The sequence below is a fragment of the Podarcis erhardii genome, assembly GCF_964252035.2.
Source record: "Podarcis erhardii genome assembly, chromosome: 6".
NCBI lineage: Eukaryota > Metazoa > Chordata > Lepidosauria > Squamata > Lacertidae > Podarcis > Podarcis erhardii.
The window spans coordinates 39,311,028-39,328,182 of NC_138510.1; the positions used below are offsets into that span (position 1 = coordinate 39,311,028).

The 17,155-nt window shown below is 46.2% G+C and overlaps 1 protein-coding gene across 2 annotated transcripts in view; it reads left to right on the forward strand.

Moving 5' to 3' along the window:
- The first annotated feature begins 892 nt into the window (after positions 1-892).
- The window catches only part of PLXNA2 (plexin A2), a 418,876-nt gene continuing 402,613 nt past the window's right edge, over positions 893-17,155 (forward strand). The window contains exon 1 of one of the 2 annotated variants that reach the window (XM_081864876.1): positions 893-1,381. The gene's annotated coding sequence lies outside the window, so the exon portion shown is untranslated. The remainder of the gene's footprint in view (positions 1,382-17,155) is intronic. The other variant, XM_081864877.1, reaches the window with a different exon arrangement.

The window sequence follows — 17,155 nt, forward strand, 5'->3', positions numbered from 1 at the left end:
CCATTTGGTGGTATGGGTGGGGGACACAAAGAGAAGAGTGAAGGAGAGAGGGAGGTTCCCCCTCCCCTCCCTCCATCCCCAGGATGATGTCCCACCTGTGGCAACGCACCTGTGCGCCTGTTTTTACCTGGCCCAGGTCGCACGGCTCTGGGATTGAGCCCCCTGAGCCCAACTTCCCCTTCTTCAGGCTGCCTTGCAGTCCCCTCTTTCGCCCGCCAGCCTCGGACGCAGGAGCCGGTGCCAGCCGCCCCGATTCTTCCTCTTGAGCTCTGAATTCTGTTGCTTTTCCGCTGGAGTTTGGCTTTCTGCTCCCTCCCTCCTCCCCCTGCCTCTCCACTCCCTTCCCTTAGGAGCCAGCGAGGACCCCCCACCCACCCCCTTGACAGGTAGCATCCTTGCTGTGGATGAATGGGGGGGAGGGGGCGACAACCCCGGCTGCGGATCTATTCCAAAACGTATACCTGCTTCCACACATGCCCACCCCCCAAAAAATCATCCCCGTTTCTTCCCGATCCAGCCAAAATCTCCCCCCTCCCTCCGACGGATTCCTTGATTTTGCTTTGCTCTGACGTTGCCGAGGAGAGAGAAGCGGGCGTGGGGGGAGTTCCAAAGACTGCAGCAAATTGGGGCAGGCCTGGGATCTGTGGGCGCTGGCTGGGGAAGGGTTAATCCCCGGTGCCTGTATGTTAATGAGCTCCATGGTAATGCAAGGAGGCCGGCTTTCGCGGGCAGGCTGCTGGTGATGGAGAGAGGAGGGAGGGAGGGAGGGAGAAGGAGCGCCGTGCCAGTCTAGCTCCTGTGGTACTGGCAGAAAGCGAAGCGCGCGGAGTGAGCGAGCGTGAGGGAGAGAGAGAGAGAGAGAGAGAGGGGGTGGGCGGGAGCGAGAGGGAAACGCCGAGCCACATCCATGAAGGAAATGACAGCGTGAGGCAGGCGAGGCAAGGCAGCCTTAGCCAGCCAGCCGCCGCCAAGGGGAAGCCTGCCGGGGCTCGCCGATGCCAGCCCGGAGTCCGAACGGATCCCTGAGGTGGCCAAGCCCCGCCAGCCAGACGAGCGGGAAGCAGCCTCGGGCACCGCATCTCGGGCACAACAAGCGGGCGAGGCGCGCGCCGGGCTGCTGCCGCGGAATGACTGACTGACTGACTGACTGAGGCGCGGACTGAGTGCCGGAGGGGCGGCAGGCAGGCAGGCAGGCAGCGGCTCCGTCAGGCAGGAGGAGCAGCCGCCGCGCGACTTTCGGAATACAGATCCATGCCAGGCTCGCCGGGGGTTTCATGAAGCCGGGCTGGGTGTGGATTACCTCGCCGTAATTCCGAGGAGGGAGAGGGCGACGGGGAGCGCCCGGGGAGCGGCGAGGCAAAAGAGTCCTCCTGGAGCCTGGGTAAGTCCGCGAAGGCTGCCCACCGCGGAGCCGGCGCCTTGCCCGCCAGCACCTGGTGCCCGCCCCGCTTTGGAGCGCAGCAGGGCAGGCTGCTTTCCTTATCGATTCTCGCCGGGTTTGTGTTAACTATGATGGTGGTGGCTCACCAGCCACTTTCCCGCCGTCGCGGCGAGGGGGGGGGGAGGCGTCGCCTCTCTGGACAGCGCGATCCTAGTCGCCGTGCCCGCTCCCCGCGGGACTCGCTCCCAGGTTGGAAGGGGGTGTTGCTGCCTGTAGAGGATTGCAAGCCGTCCAGGCGCTTCTCCCTCGGCGGGAACGGTGGCTCGAGGGTTTGCCTTTCTAGCCGTGGGGACGCAAGACAGGTGCGTCTCTGGAGCCCACTCCCCTCGGGCCGTCGATGGCGGCAGGAGGTCGCTCCCCAGATCTCTGGGATCGCTGCTTCCAAACGGGCTCGATCTCTTCGGGATTCTGCTGCTCCTTCCGGAAGCCCGCTCCGCGTTTGGCGGAGGCAAGTGCGCTGGAAGAAGCAAACAGGTTCACCCTCCCGAAGAAAAGTTCCCACCGAGAGAGACTTGGAAGTGGTTTCGATTTCCCTTTGGAAACGTCTCTCCCAGTGTCCCAGCAGCTTCGGGAGGGGGCGGGGGAGTATGACTTTGTATCCCTGGTTCAAACCCTGCAGAGATGGTGATCCCCACCCCCTAAACCCAAAGTCGCTTGCTTAATAGAATATCCCACCGCTGAAGCTTTTCTGTCTGTTGCATTTCTCCTTATAATGCGGGTACCAGCCTCTCTGGGACCAGTGGCGTAGCGTGGGGGGTGCAAGGGGGGCCGGCCGCACCGGGCGCAACATCTGGGGGTTAGGGAAATCCACGGATTAGGGGGCGCAAATCCACGGGTTAGGGGGCGCAAATTACTTGCTTTGCCCCGGGTGCTGATAACCCACGCAACGCCACTGTCTGGGACCCTCTTTTGCAACGTGGCTCGCTGCAAAACTTCGTGTTTCTAGAGACTGTGGGTTGTTAAGTGTCGCCACAATAACTCCCAGTTAGATGATGAAGTCCACGGAACCACAGTGAACAGAGGAGGAGTTTGCATGGTAAGGAAAGAGATAGGATCTGCTTTGGTTTGGGAATTCTGCAGGTGAGGAGGGAATAATAAGGGATACATCCAATTAGTAGACCATTGAAACCAATGGACTAAAGTTATGCCCAATCATTTCAACAGGTCTACTCTGAGTATGGTCAGCATTGGAACTTACCCTGTGAATGCCCCCCCCCTTGTGTTTACAAGCATTCTCCCAGGATTTGTATAACTTGTCAGTAAAATGGGTCACTTTAGCAGCTCTGACTGATTGTGGGTTATGAGCTCTCATTGACTGGGCTGCCTCATTGATGACATCGTTTCACCAAGTTAAGTCAATGACCTACTTTTTTCTATGGTCAGGAGACTGATATAACTATTCAGCCAAGACCAAATGCCATTCAAATCCTGCAACGTCAATACCTTCAACACTTCATTTCCTTGGTACCCCCCTTGGCCAGCTCCTCCCTCCCTCCACGATCCTGCAGACTTTTTATAATGCAGTGTTTTGGTATCATTCTGTTAAAACTGAATGAAAACAACCAGTGTAGACTTTGGAAGTAATATACAGTTGAAAGTTTTGTCCAGTGTGGGTCTTGAAATGGAACATAATAGCAAAAAAGTGATTCCTTGCTCTGATGGACCCACTGCAAGAAGATGAAGGTAACCCCTATTTATTCGCCATTCCCTGAATCACTATTTTCAGTGTATTTATTTGTTGAGTCACCCCATCCCAGCACAACTTAAAAGAGGTTTGTGCTGTGGAAAGAGGTAACAAATTCTGTTTCAGAAAATGTAATAGACACTTCCTTTCTCTCTTGACACCCCCCCCCCCATCCCTGATCTAACCCTGCCTGATACTTCTCTTTAACCCTGTAATCTTCTGAACTCCTCAGCTGAAGAATATGAATTTCCTAGAATACAAAATTTAAACAAAGAAACAAATCCAGCAGTTCCAATCACTCTGATGGTAGAGAATAAATGTTTCCCTGCCTTTGGCTCTCTCTCTTTAGCAAAATTACATTTAACACAGGACAAATTGGCTTGCCATGCAGCAAAATCGAAATGGCATTTGGAATGGGTTGTGTGGTGGAGACACAGGGACCACAGGGTTTTTCAAAGGTGTCTCCTGTAATCTGAAACCCCCTGTGCTGAAAGGAGCAATGAAGAACTTTCTGCTTGGTTGCAAGGTTTCTTGAAGGCTTCGAAAGGGTTTTTTTGCTACTTTCAGGCTATAGGCATCCCTCATGTTCCATTGCAGTGTTTTGGGACTTGCACTGAGAAAGTTGCAAACAATTCTGGGGAAGTCATTTGGATGCCAACATGCAAAACTCCACAAAGCCATGGTGCAAGTAATTTGCATGTTTAGCCAAAACTCCCTGTAGTATTCTGGTGCACCAAGAAAAGTTATTCATGTGAGTGATTCCCCCGCCCCCCCGCAACCCAGAACTTCATAACTGGGTTATGACTGACTGTTTCTGCCCACTTTCACAACTGTTCCCAAAGAGAACTATCTCCTCAGTAGCGTCCAAAAGGCTGTCATCCTCCACTGGCAACAATAAAGTATTACTCTGTTGTTTCCACTCACACTTTAACTCTTGCCCTGGATCAATGTGTGCTAAAAGTTCACATCCTCTACTCTTTTTGCAAACACCATTTACCTGCCCATCTAATTCTAAGCAACTGCACTGGTAGGGATGTGTCCTCCTGCTTTCTCTCTTCTGATATTTCCATTCAGTCCCTGGAACATTTTACTCCTTTGCCTGTCAGGCATCCATAAAAGAATAATGGTAGCAGCAGCAATAAATAATAATAATAATAATAATAATAATAATAATAATAATAATAATAATAGCTCCCTGCCTCTCTCCCAACCTGAGCCAGTGGGTGCTCTTGAGACAGGCCCTTTCCCCCATTTCCAAACACTCTTGATTATTCAGCTAATCTTTATTTCATGGGCACGTTACAAGAAACACACAAACAGAGGGAGAGAGAGTGGAAGGCGGTGACATGTTTAAAATACACAAGAAAGGCGCTGGCAGGAATATAATCGTCCTTATTCTGCTGATATGAAATATTTATGGCTCTAAGTTGCGGCGAGGTTCTCTCCCCCTTCCCCCTTCCTCTTTGCAAACCTTTCAGCACCACCCCTCCCCTTTCTGCCTCGGTAAAAATCATATTTAAACAATTCAGCACGGGGCCCTTCATTCTTACGCTTTACCCCCTCACCCAGCTGTCTCTTCGTGTAGCTGCGCACAGCTGTCTACACGCGTAGCCGGGGGGGTACAATGTACTTCTGTCCATCACTACAAATGGGAAAACCAGGAATTGCTAGCCAAGCTACTAACCAAATCATAAAGAGACCCATGCATTGTGTTACAGTCTGTTAACTAGAAATAATTCACAACCATCCATTTAGCCAGGCCTGGGAAGGAGGGGAAAGCCTACAAAAGAAGCTCCCCCACACCCTCATTTCCCTCTCCTTCCTTCATCCAAGGTGCCTGTATTTGATAGCCAAAGCCTGCTTACCCCCTTGGGCATTCTGTTATTAATTCATTAGATCTGATCTTACTTTATTTTATTTTATTTTGCTCCCTCCTGGTATTCTCCCTCCCCACCCCCACCCCCTTCTCACAATTCAAACAGTGGTGAATGGACAAAACTCCCTCAAGGGAAACATTTTTTCACTTAGTTACAAAGATTTCATGGCTAATTAGAGTAAATGTGGTTTTAAGAGTGTTAATCTCTTAACCAGCTTGGCTGGGAGGCCAGGGCGCTTACAAAAGGAAGAGATGGATGAATAGAGGAAGAGGGGGCTGCTTCTCAGGGTTCCACCATTATTGATGACAGTGTCCATCCTATCCAATAAGAGCCCTGTGGATGGTTAAGTTAGGCCCACCACTCCTCTCAGTGAGGGATCCCTTCATAGTACAGGGCTCTGTCTTGATGTGGTTTGTATTCCCAGCCCTCCCCTACATGACCCCAAATTAGTGCCTGTGAAACTTAAAGCCTCAGAGGCTGAGGCAAAGGAAAGAAAGTTCTTTGTCCTTAGAAAAGAGATTTCTGGAAAGCTTAGATGATAATAACATCAGAAGAGAAAGAGGATCAAGGCAGTGTATTCTACTTGGCAGGTACAGGCTGCTGCCTAACGTGTTTTATGGGCAAGTTCATCCAATGCAGCTAAAAAAATAAACCAGCCCCAACTGGTCCATGGTTAGGGATGATGGGAACTGGAGTCTGGCAATGTCTGGAAGGGACCACAGGTTACACACCCCTGTGCTATATATAGCCTATGAATTGTGACGAGAGGGAGGGTGCTGACATATGAGCCAAAAACTTCTTCTCTGCCAAACATTTTGCGGGGAAGTTTTCTGAAACAGTTGAACCCTCCCCAGTCTCTTCAGTGGAGGCCCTTCACCCTCTTGTCTCCCAGAGATGGATCTGAGGACACATAGACAAATAAGGAAAGTTGTTTGTGTGCAGAATCATTCCGTCTCTGCCCAGCGTATCAGTTTTGCTCCAAGGTCAAATGTATGTTAATGATGGGGAGGTGAGGCAAGTGCTTCCAATTTTTCTTCTTTCTGACATCGTTTTCAGATCCAGAAGTGTTAAGGAGGGAAGGGGGGGGGGGGGAAGGAAGAAAAAGAAAAAAGAAATCTCCCTGTCAAATCACTTTGGCATGAGCAGGAGTTAGTTGTGGGGTGGGATTTGTTTATTTGTTTATTTAAAATAAGGTTCCTTCTCTGAAGCAGTTGGCTCCTGCCAGACCTGCAATCCATCTTCTCCTTGATATCATTTTGACATAAGACCCAATGCTGCACTAAATAAACTCCAGAGCGCTGCAAGCCAAGGACTCCTGAGCTTGGCAAAAAAACCCCCAGAGCCACTGATTAAGAATCCTCTGGATTTTCTATTGAGCTTCTTGTTTATTTAAATGTGCCTGCCTTTTCCTTTTCTCTATGCTCAAGACATCCCAAAGTTTTCTCCAGTGACTTTCATCTTTTCGATTTTCACATGAGTGGGTTGTGAAACCTGCAGTGCCACTTTTCCCCACTAGAGGGGGGCTCCTGCAGATAAAGGTTGATATACTGGAAAGTAGCTTTTGTATAGAGCAGTGGGTGGGTGGTAGTGGTGCCGGGAGAGGGACACTCTGCTATGATCATGCCACTGTTCAGAATCTGCTAAAAACCACCCAGTCTTTTCCTTCTGTATATCATATGGTGAAGCAAGGCATGCCTGTGCAGTTGTGTGCTTAAAATGTGATATACATCTGGCCTGCGAAGTCCTAGCTGTGAATGTCAGTAGCAGTATGGGGGGGGGGGAGGAGCAAGAGCAGTTGAGTACTTGAAAAGCATTCCTGGTCATGAACCAGGTTGATGTTTTCTCCCCTCATTTTATCAGGGAGAGAGACCTGCTTTCAGAATCTTCTCAGCATGGTTCCATCTTTCTATCGCCCCTGCTGTGGCTGGAATGTAGCTCTGAGAACAGCCACAGATGTTAGTAAAACAGCATTAGGAGGACTCTCAGAAATATAAAAATGCAGCAGCTCAGAAAACCGATGTCAATTGTGAGGTCTCTCTCTTTCGTTCCCTTTCTCTCTCTAATCCAATATACCTTGCACCATGTCTGCTCCGCTGCTTGCTGTTTTGCCTGAATTAGGTCCCATCCTTGTGCTTCATTGGCTGGGAGAATATAGTGCAGCCTGACTCTGTTGGCAAACGGGGATACTGCTGGCATCTCTGTGGGATGGTGCATGCCAGCAGAGGGGTTCTGGGAAAGCGTTGGCCTCCCTCATTCCAATCTGATCGAACCCAGCTCGTGTTTCTGAGTTTAATCTACGCTTCTCTTTGGGCTGAAATTGAACTGGGGGGTGGAGGTGGCAGAAGGGGGGGTGGCAGGTGGAGGCTGGAAATATGAAAAGAGAGATAAATGTATCGTGTTATGAAAGTTTAATCCTGCTTTGCTGTGGCTAAAATTACATTCAGGGCTGGAGATAAAAGGCATCGGAGTAACATTATAAAAAGGCCAGATCATCTTAAAAGGCAGAGCGATAGCGAGCCCAAGTCAGACAAGCCATCAATCCAATGGTCTCACACAGAGGCAGTTCTCCAAGGGAGCGGAGAAGCAAATGAGGTGTACTGCCGGTTCCCTCCTGCCTAATACTGCTGACTTGCTGCAGTGGGAAAAGAAAAGGCACTTGGCTCAGAATGCCCATATCTGAGAAATGGCTGACCGGCTGCCTGGTGTGTTGTTTGTCGGCCACTTTCTTCATGGGCTGGAATGGGCTGGCCGGGGGAACCTTGAACAGCGGGATCTCAGGGACCCCAACAGTGCAATCTGGAGACGATTAGCCACACTTGGAGGATCACAGAAGGTTGAGAGGTCTGTGAAGTTTTGGCACATGCACGATGCTGCTCAATAAGGCACACTGGAGTGAATGTGAACTATGGTGGAAGTGAAAGAGTGGAATGCTGTCAGCAGCTTGTGTCTTTCAATAGATGGGTTGCGTAGGGGACCTGAGTTCAAATGCTGCTCTCCTTAGATCCTGTGTATATTTCATATTATCAAATAGCAACCCCTTTGCTGTTTGTTAGACATTTGGAAAAAGCAAAGGCCAAACCAGTTCTTTATCTTTCTTGAAGCACATGCATTCATCAGCCCTCTCGCCAACTGCCACCAATGATTTCATGCTGTTCGGGTGCTTCATGTGTTCAGTACCTCTGAAGTCCTCAGTGACTCCTTTACATGTGAACTTTCTGGGTTAAGGCCAGGAAAGAAAGCGAATTCAACCCAATATTCTTCATAATGTTGCACAAATGGTTAATGACCAATGAGAATGAGAACTCTGGGAGAAGAGGAGCCAAATGGCAGTTGGTATAGGCCTTGCTGCATTCCTTCTTTTTGCTGAGGTAGAGTGTCACCCAAGAGAAGAGTTAATAGGCACACTCTTTCCCTGCAAAACAAAATTTAAAAATAAACACTTGAGATATAACTTATAACTGGTTCTCACCTCCATATTAGTTGGAGTTTCTGTTTATCGGTAGGGATGGAGCAAGACTAGTCAAAACAATTTACTGCCTGAGGCAATGAAAAGACAGTGCTGCCCCTTCTCCCCAATTCCACAAGCTGAATGAATCCCATTGGACTGGAAGTTGAAGGGACTGGAGAAGACAGAAAGAAGCTTTGGGAATTGTCACCATTCAGCTCCCATAGTGGCCTCTCCCTCCACACACCCCAACTGCCACCACAGGAGCATCTTGCCCTGAGGAGAGGGGAGAAGAAGCAGTAACAGCTTTTTCTAAACAAACAAGTTATCTTATCCATTCTGTTGTAACTTTATATACCTTATACAGTGGAACCTCTGTTTTCTAACATGAACCATTCCAGAAGTCTGTTTGACTTCCGAAATGTTTGAAAATCAAGGATCAAAGGGCTGTCAGCAAGTTCAGTGGGGAAAACTGAGAAACACACCTCGGAAGCCGTTCAACTTCCGAGGCACGTTTCCCCACCACATCCTTTGCCTGATTTTGGCCATCCACTTTTTCCTAATGGTAGCTCTGGGCTGGAAACCTGAAAAGAGAACAGATTGTGACTGTTCTGTCTGCTGACAGACTTCTTTTTTTCCAACCTCACAGTGACCACCTGCCCCAAAGACTGAACTATAGGCCCTCACTCTATCACTGCGTCTAGGTATAGTTTCTCTTTCTAGTGTCTTCTGACCAGTATCTCTTAGTTCTTTCATGACACCTAACACCCTTTTTGCCCAATCCATATCACCAGTATATAGAATTATCCACCCTCCCCTTCTCCGGCAGAAAACCCCGCGTACATATGTTGTGTCCAGTTTTATACTGTAGTTTTCCTCAGCCCACCGTGAGGTAGCATTTTCTGTGCATCTGCTCTTCTTGTCCTGATGCTGAGTTTCCAACAATTCATTTCTGCCACTTTTCCTAGCATTTGCACCACTGACTTGAACCCATAGACCAGTGTTTCTCAAACTTGGGTCCCTAGCTTTTGTTGGAATACAACTCCCATCAACCCTGACAACTGATCCTACTAGCTAGGGATGATGAGAGTTGTAGTCCAACAACAGCTGGGGACCCAAATTTGAGCAACACAGCTATAGACAGAAAGTGTGAGGGAGAGCATCATTGTAGTAACAAGTTTGGTTTTCCCCTTACAGGCAGGCAGGCCTTCTTCTCCTTTGAAGTAAACTTCAAGAAAGTGAAAGGTGACATCTGGATAAATATTACAGTGACCTCTCACCTCTCATTCCTCCTCCAGCTTCGCCTTTCTTATCACTCCCTAATGAATCCATCAGCGTGGCAGCAGGAGGGAGAACAGCTCCTCCAGGCCAAAGCAAATTTTATTCCCCCAGCACCAATTTCCTCAGGGGTGGGTAAAGGGAAGAAGTGTTCCAAATTTTGAGGAATACTTCAGTTATTTTTGAAGCCAGCATCCAAACAGGAAAGGAAAGTCTCCTTCCTAGTTGCCTGGAGTGACCGGGAGGCTGGGCGAGTGTGAGATAAACATTTATTTTATTTTATTTTTGCAACATCAAAGCACTACTGGAGTGAGGCAGTCTGTACTCCCCAAGCTTGCTAAAGGCAGCTGAGGTCTGAGGTTATCAAATACTCCAAGTTGGCTCTTGGGAAAATCACTGTAATTTGTGATAGTGTTGTTTTCTCACCCCGTCTCTCTGCTCTTTGCAATAAATATTTGAAAGCTAGAGTAGATGGGGCTTTTAAAATATCAGCAATGTTCACATTGGGGTGCCTTGGTCCTGAGCTTCTGGGGGATTCCTGTGTCATTCACAGGTATGCAGGAGGGCTTTGTTCTTTGCAAGTTTCAATACAAATTCACCTGATCTGTACCTCCTGGACTAATGTGCAGACTGGAATGCAATTTACCCTACATATTTTATATTTCTCCAAATTTTGAGATGCAGCTCTTGATTTAAAAAACAACAACCAAACTGTACATTAAAATGCATATTTTGGGGGGCAAATACATTTAGAAATGTGTACGTTAAGAGAAAATATGTTTAGAAATGTGTAATTTGTGAGAAAATGTGCATTTATTGTTTTTGTATAGATTTAAAAAAACACCTCTGATTAATGCAGAAATGGAATGAATTTATGAATGAACACATGTGAAAATGACTGTTCCAGCCACCATATTAATGGGGTAAAAATGCATCTAGTGATAGTGTAAGGCATAGTTCTTCCAACAGTGTAAGGCAATTCTCTTCAACTTTGTACCCCGTGATGTGTGGGCTAAATTGATTGGGGATAATGGGAGTCCAGCAACATTCGGCGACCCAAAGTTAAAGAATGGTGATGTAAAGGGCTTTGTGGTGTGGAATCAGGGCTGACGATAACAGGACTAAGATGAGACTATAAGAAAAAGAAACAAAGGATTCAGGCAAGACTATTGAATGTGTTAATACCTGCAGCAAGAGTTAAAATGGTCCACTCATGAAGGGCAGCAGGTGGGTGATTGGATAGGAAAGGTAGATTAGGATGGAGGACAAGTACTATGCAGGAGCAAGGCTGAAATGTGGGAGCTGATGGTGGGTCACAAGGGAGAGCAGATCAAGGAACCATCCAAAGGAACCATACAGAGAGAAAAACATGACAATGATAGTGGAAATATAGGGAGCTTTTATAGCAAGATCTGGGATTCACAAGGTCCTAGCTGAGACTTCCTTTACTGCTTGCACCCCTGAGCTGCTTCCACGAAATTTGCTTGGATCCTACACCCATGTTCTGGAACATGATACTTCACGCTTACCCAGGCCCATTCCTCCTGTGATTGCGACTGTTCTATCCCTCATAAACCCTGACTTGGATATAAACAGGGTCTGTTATGATCACAGTAAACCCCTCAACAATCATGTAAAGTAGATATTATGATACCCCCTACAGATTGGTGGGTGGTGAGTCTACAAGAGAGATTGGTTTGCCTAAAACCACTGAGTACGTTCATAGCTGAGATGAGAGTTAAACCAATGGCTTCCCCACTCACACACTTAGCTGCAACATTGCACCAGTTCTTATCAGCTGCTGGGAAACCAATTTTTATGTTTCTCCCTTAAAGCACCAAGCAGCATAAGGCAGCCAAACTCCCACTGCTCTTTACCAGTTTTCAGGAAGCTGAGAAAAACAGGAAACTTCTAGGGAGCAGTGCTTAGTCACAAACTGTTCTACATATAGAGGCTTTCAAGGAAGCTGACCACTGTTATGTACAGGCCTTAGCAAGACGCTGCTGACTCACCTTGGAAAAAATCATTCGGGTTATTTCCAGAGGTGATCTCTTTAGGAACAAATGCCTCTGGGAGACGTTTGCATGCTTGCTTGAGACTCTCTATATTTCATTACTGGTCAGTTACCTTATTTGTAATCAGGGAATCCTATAAAATCCAGTAGAGGTTTGCCTTGCCTCTTCAGTAAGTAACACCTGAACTCATCTTCCTCTTCTACCTTTCTCCCTAAGTCCCCTTTCCTTATCTGCCTTTGTCTTTCTAAGCCTGATGGCAGCACCCCCCTCTTTTTAAATTCGCATTAACTGCTTTGGGGGATATTGTTTGAAAAGTGAAATACAAACGTTGAAAATAAACTGGAAAATGGGGGTCCCTCTAAAGTTGGAAATCCTTCTTTCTCACCTAAAGTTGTTCAGTGCTATGTAAATGCATAGTCTGTGTGGAATCTGGGTGGGGGGAGGGGAGACACATTAAGAGAGTGAAGGAAAGATCCATACCTGTCAATTCTACCACTTTCCAAATGAACCCAGAGCTTCGCCCATGGGAAGTGGAAACACATTCAGTAGATCTCATTGATCTGATCTGTTACGGTTAGATGAACTTGACCTGAAAGTGACATCGGGTCAATGAGATTTACCAAACAAAGTCTTCCGCTTCTCATAGGTCAGCCCTGTGGTTAACCAAAAGGCAGTCAGGTTAGCACCTCAACATTTATTCCTACCACTCTACTTTGATCTTTGCCCTAAAAGTGGAAGGCTCAGAAAGACATGGTCGCACAGGGTCTAGGCATGCAGCAACAGATTTACTATTTTGTTCCAAACCTCACCGTGCTAAGCATGGGATGTATCTACATCCAGAATAATTAGCCTCTGAAGCCCTGTGTGAGTGTCTCTGGGAATTAATGGCATCTGGTCCCCATAGCAGACTTCTTTAAAATGCTGTTGAATCCCAGAGCAGTAGCTACTATTCTCAGAGGAGAGTAAGTTGAAGGGAAGTTTATTTAGCAGCATCAGGAGCAAAAATACTGCCACCTCTATACAGTTCGTGAATGGAATGGACTGTAGCAGTTTAGAGGACCTAAGATTGCTATATATGTCCTTGGGTGGTGGTCTTTTGCATGTTCCCCAAGGACAGATATATGGAAAGAAAGTCTGTCATTCAGCCTCAGTGTGATTATCACTAAGGTTGCAATCTTATGCACACTTAACTGTGAGTAAACCTCAATAAACACAGTGAGGATGTACTTCTGAGTAAACAGCATTGAATTATGATGAACAGCTCACACTCTTCAATCCATTCCTCCCTGCTCCTGTTCAGCTGTAATGTTTTCTTTTAACAGTGTGAACATCCCCATCTTTTCTTTAATGCATTTTAGTGCTGTTCAGATAACCTACCGCACTTAGACATAGAGTGCCGGAGAAATGCAGGGCATGTTTTAATGCCTCTAGTGCAGGTGTACCAGGTTGCTAATGAGACCTTAATGTCAGTGGCATCATCATTGCCATGGAGAGGCAAGGGGACAGCAGCCAAAGCACGCTCCCTTTAACTGACATAAATGATCCATTAAATATTGCTGTGTTGTAGGCCTGCACAACTTGTGACCCACCAAGCCAAATGCCCTGTTTTTTGAAGTCTCAACTGAAAAGCAAAACCAGGAGATTTATCAAAGCCCATAGTGGACTGTAATGTGTAGACAGGGAGTTGAACTTGACTTAGTGCATCACACAGTGCTAATCACTGCAAAAGGTAAGAATGCCATGTTACCCTAGGATAACCCTCTTGTTACCCTCTTGAACCTTGAGTCCCCAGGTGTTGTTTAACTACAACTCCCATAATCCCTGGCCATTAGCTAAGCTGGTTGAAGATGATAGGATTTGTAGTGCAACAACAAGTTTGTATTCCAAGGACCCAAGAACACTGCTCCAGGAAGTCAGTGCCATAATTATATTTGTTTTGAGCCTTGCCCCTGATACAGCCTGGATCATATTTATGGCCTTCATGCAACACACAGGGTGAAGTGTCCAAATGGACAACATTGTGCTGTCCTAGACAAGTTCACCAGCACATTCCTCATCACACAAAAGTCCAGCTGCATCCCTGGGGGTATCCTTCAAGGCAAACTTTTGGAAAGTGCTAAATGTGGTTTATGGTAACCACCACTAGAGGACTCACAATTATTCCATAAATCTCCCCCACCCCCGTACTCACAACTTTCATCCTCATTACCAAATGTTTCAGTGGAAAGAGCCTGAGCTAGGAAATCCTGTACATATTTGGGCTGCATCTTTGATATCATTGCAATGGTAGACCTAATATTGCGGAAGGCCTTTTTTCCAGCCATTACCCTCGATCTAGAATCAACCTGGGAGCCTCTGGAAACATGAAGCTTGCAAAGCTCAGTGTGCTGCTACAATCTGCCTGGGCTGATAGATGCCAAGACTGGTCCATGTCAGCTTTAAAGCTGTGTAGCAATGGCAGAGAGCCTGCGAACCCAGTTAAAGAGCAAGCCTAGGAGTTCTTATTTGCTTGGTTGCTCTCTGTGTAATAATGTTCTGATAGAAGGGCTTGTGCAATGCAGCCTTTCAAAGCATAGAAATCACACGGCATGGGCAATTCTAGTGCATCAGTTCCACCAAATAAATTCTCTGACTTGGAAGTGGTCACACATTGTGGCAGCCCAGGCTGCAAAGCACCAGAACAAATTTTTGGGAAGATGCAAAGACAGCTTAAGGACTCCAAAGCCTGTTTCAGTATTTGTTCAAAAATGGATAAATTTTTATTTTATTTTTTGGCCTAAATTTTACCACTCTTCATCTAGTTTTCAAGAGGCAATAGTTGGTATTTTTGTCTTCCCAACCCCCAGCCCACCTCTGAAAAGGGATCTAGGCTTTAGTTGGTTTTAAAAAGATTATAGTACTCTGGTTTTCAGATTTAAGGGGCCCTTATAATTGACATTTAGTAGCCACATCTTCAAAAAGCTCTGCCAAGTACTTTGGAAATTTTGTCTCCATTAGGAGAAATTGGCCTGTGCAGCCCACAGAAGCTAGAAACTACCACATCTGTGTGCAGCAGAGAATAGACATAAAGGACTCCTAGGGATTGATTTGAGGGTGTATTATGCTGCTGTGTTGTTGAAGTTTAAGCAGGTCTTTGACTGGTTCTTGCCAGGGGTGGGAGGCTGCCTGCCTGTGTGAGCCACAACTGAGATTTCTGAAGGAAGAGCAGAATAAAAGTGCCATAAATTACAGCACCATAAGAGATGTGGACATCAGTCGTTACACATTTGTTATACATTTTTGTTCCCTGCATTTTCTCAGCACTGAAAACATAGTATTTTGTTACTAAGGAACAACAATTCTTCTATTGCACAGAATCAGGTTGTGCAAGTGAGGTTGAACTGGGCTGCAGAACATATATATAAGTGCGGAAGACAGCTTCTGCAACTATGACATCAGTAGTGACAAGCAGGAAACTCTCCTCTCCCCACCAGTTTTCAGAACTTTAATTGTTCAAGTCTTTATAGCTTTGCACTCATCCAGCACTACCACTTTTTGTTTTAGAACTTGAGCCCGAACAACAGCAGATATTTTAATTTAAGCAAGGGCTAAGGTCTTGAATTGGTTTTGAAAGCCAGGGAACATGTAAGGTGATTAAAAATAAACAAACCTGCATCCTACTTTTAGATGGACACATCTTAGGTGGGATGTGCAGTGCCTTGCTGTCAAAAGCATGACCAGGTCCACACTTGTTTAGTTTCAGCAATGCTACACCATAAAGTGTTCTCAGGCTACTCACAGCTTCCACATAGCATCTAATAATAAAGGAAGTTATCTCTGGGCACATGCAGAGTGTACTTCCATCACCATTGAGTAACCATAGCTCAGAAATTAGAGGTTTCTCAAATCAGAATGTATAGCTTCTAGGCAGGTTTTTGTGCCAGAAGTTTTCTCTGTAACAATTAACTACTGCATACTAGAATGTTTTTGCATCAGCATTAATTTAGCCAGTAAATGACTGTATGTTTGAAAACAAACATCCTCTAACACATCTGACACTAGTTCCTTCCTCTGTTTGTTTAAATTTGTTTTTAATGATGAAAAAATGAAATAAGAAAACTCACAAAATACTGACTCATAGATGCGGTCATCCCCAAATGATTCCTTCTCAGTTCTGTGATAAGCACCAACTGTAGATAACAACATGCTAAATTGTCTCATTATCAAACTACCTTTCTTCTTGTGGATCAGTTTTTCCTATCTAAACTTTATTATGATGGTTATTATTTTTGTCTGTGCAACACTGGGGATTTTATAACTCTTCAAAAATACTAAACGCCTGGGTAGGCTTGCATTAAAAATAGAATTCTCCAGATAAATATGCCAAACACTGACACAGGACCATCACTACTGTCGTTTGAGCTGTGGTAGTGGAAGCAGCACAGACACACACACACACACACACACACACACACACTACTTCTTCTTCATGTACTGGCAAAGTTCAGCAAAATTACATAATGTGGACTGTTGGCTCTAAAAGCAAGTGAGTTTTGACTAAGCAACAGGATGGGAGAAGTGTTCTAGGCATTTTGGAATGAGGCAGGTTTTCCTGTGTTCCTGTGAAGAACAGCCCCATGAACAAATATGCAGGTTCAGAAAGATTTATCAGCATCCCAGGCTATCCTGGATTCAGTTTCTAGGGCTAGATGTAGGAAGGAAATGACTCAGTGGCTCTACAGGCCAAAGCAGCTTAGAAACTGACAAAAGACTGAAATGGAGCTAACATTCCCACACTTGCTTTCTTTGAGACAAATGTAGGAAATAGTGGTCCCACTTAGCAGATCCCAGACCATCCAATGTCAGAGTCTGAACTGTGAGACAAGAACAATGTTCAACTTTAGCCTGTAGGACTAAATGGCAGCTTTGTCGTCTTCAGGCACAGGGAATAAAGTGTATGCTGTCCCTTTAATTACAACCCAACCTCTGGATTCTTTCCCCACTCTACCCCCATTTCCCTTTGACTAGGTAGGAGAAACCTTGTTGCAGGCCTGTATTTTGAGCCCTTTCAGAGAGCTGCTCCACTTGTGTGGAGCCTGAATTCGGTAGACATTGCGCACCAGAAAACACGTGGGAGCTGTTCTCTGAGAATGTAAGGATGCACATCAAGAGGCACTGGCCCAGTTCAGATGTCATATTAAACTACAGTTTATTTAGAATGGAGCCCAAATTTAAGAAACACTGGCATGGTCCCCATCCATTTCTTGGTCACACTAAAATGTGACAAAGAGATCATGGAACCAAGGAAAGGCATTCAGTATTTATTATCACCCCTTTTTTCCATAATGGCTCTCTGGACAACATGTGTGGGGTTGCATCCAGGCATTGACAGATCCGGTCTTGCTTAGTTTCACAGGCTTGTTGCATCATGCACCT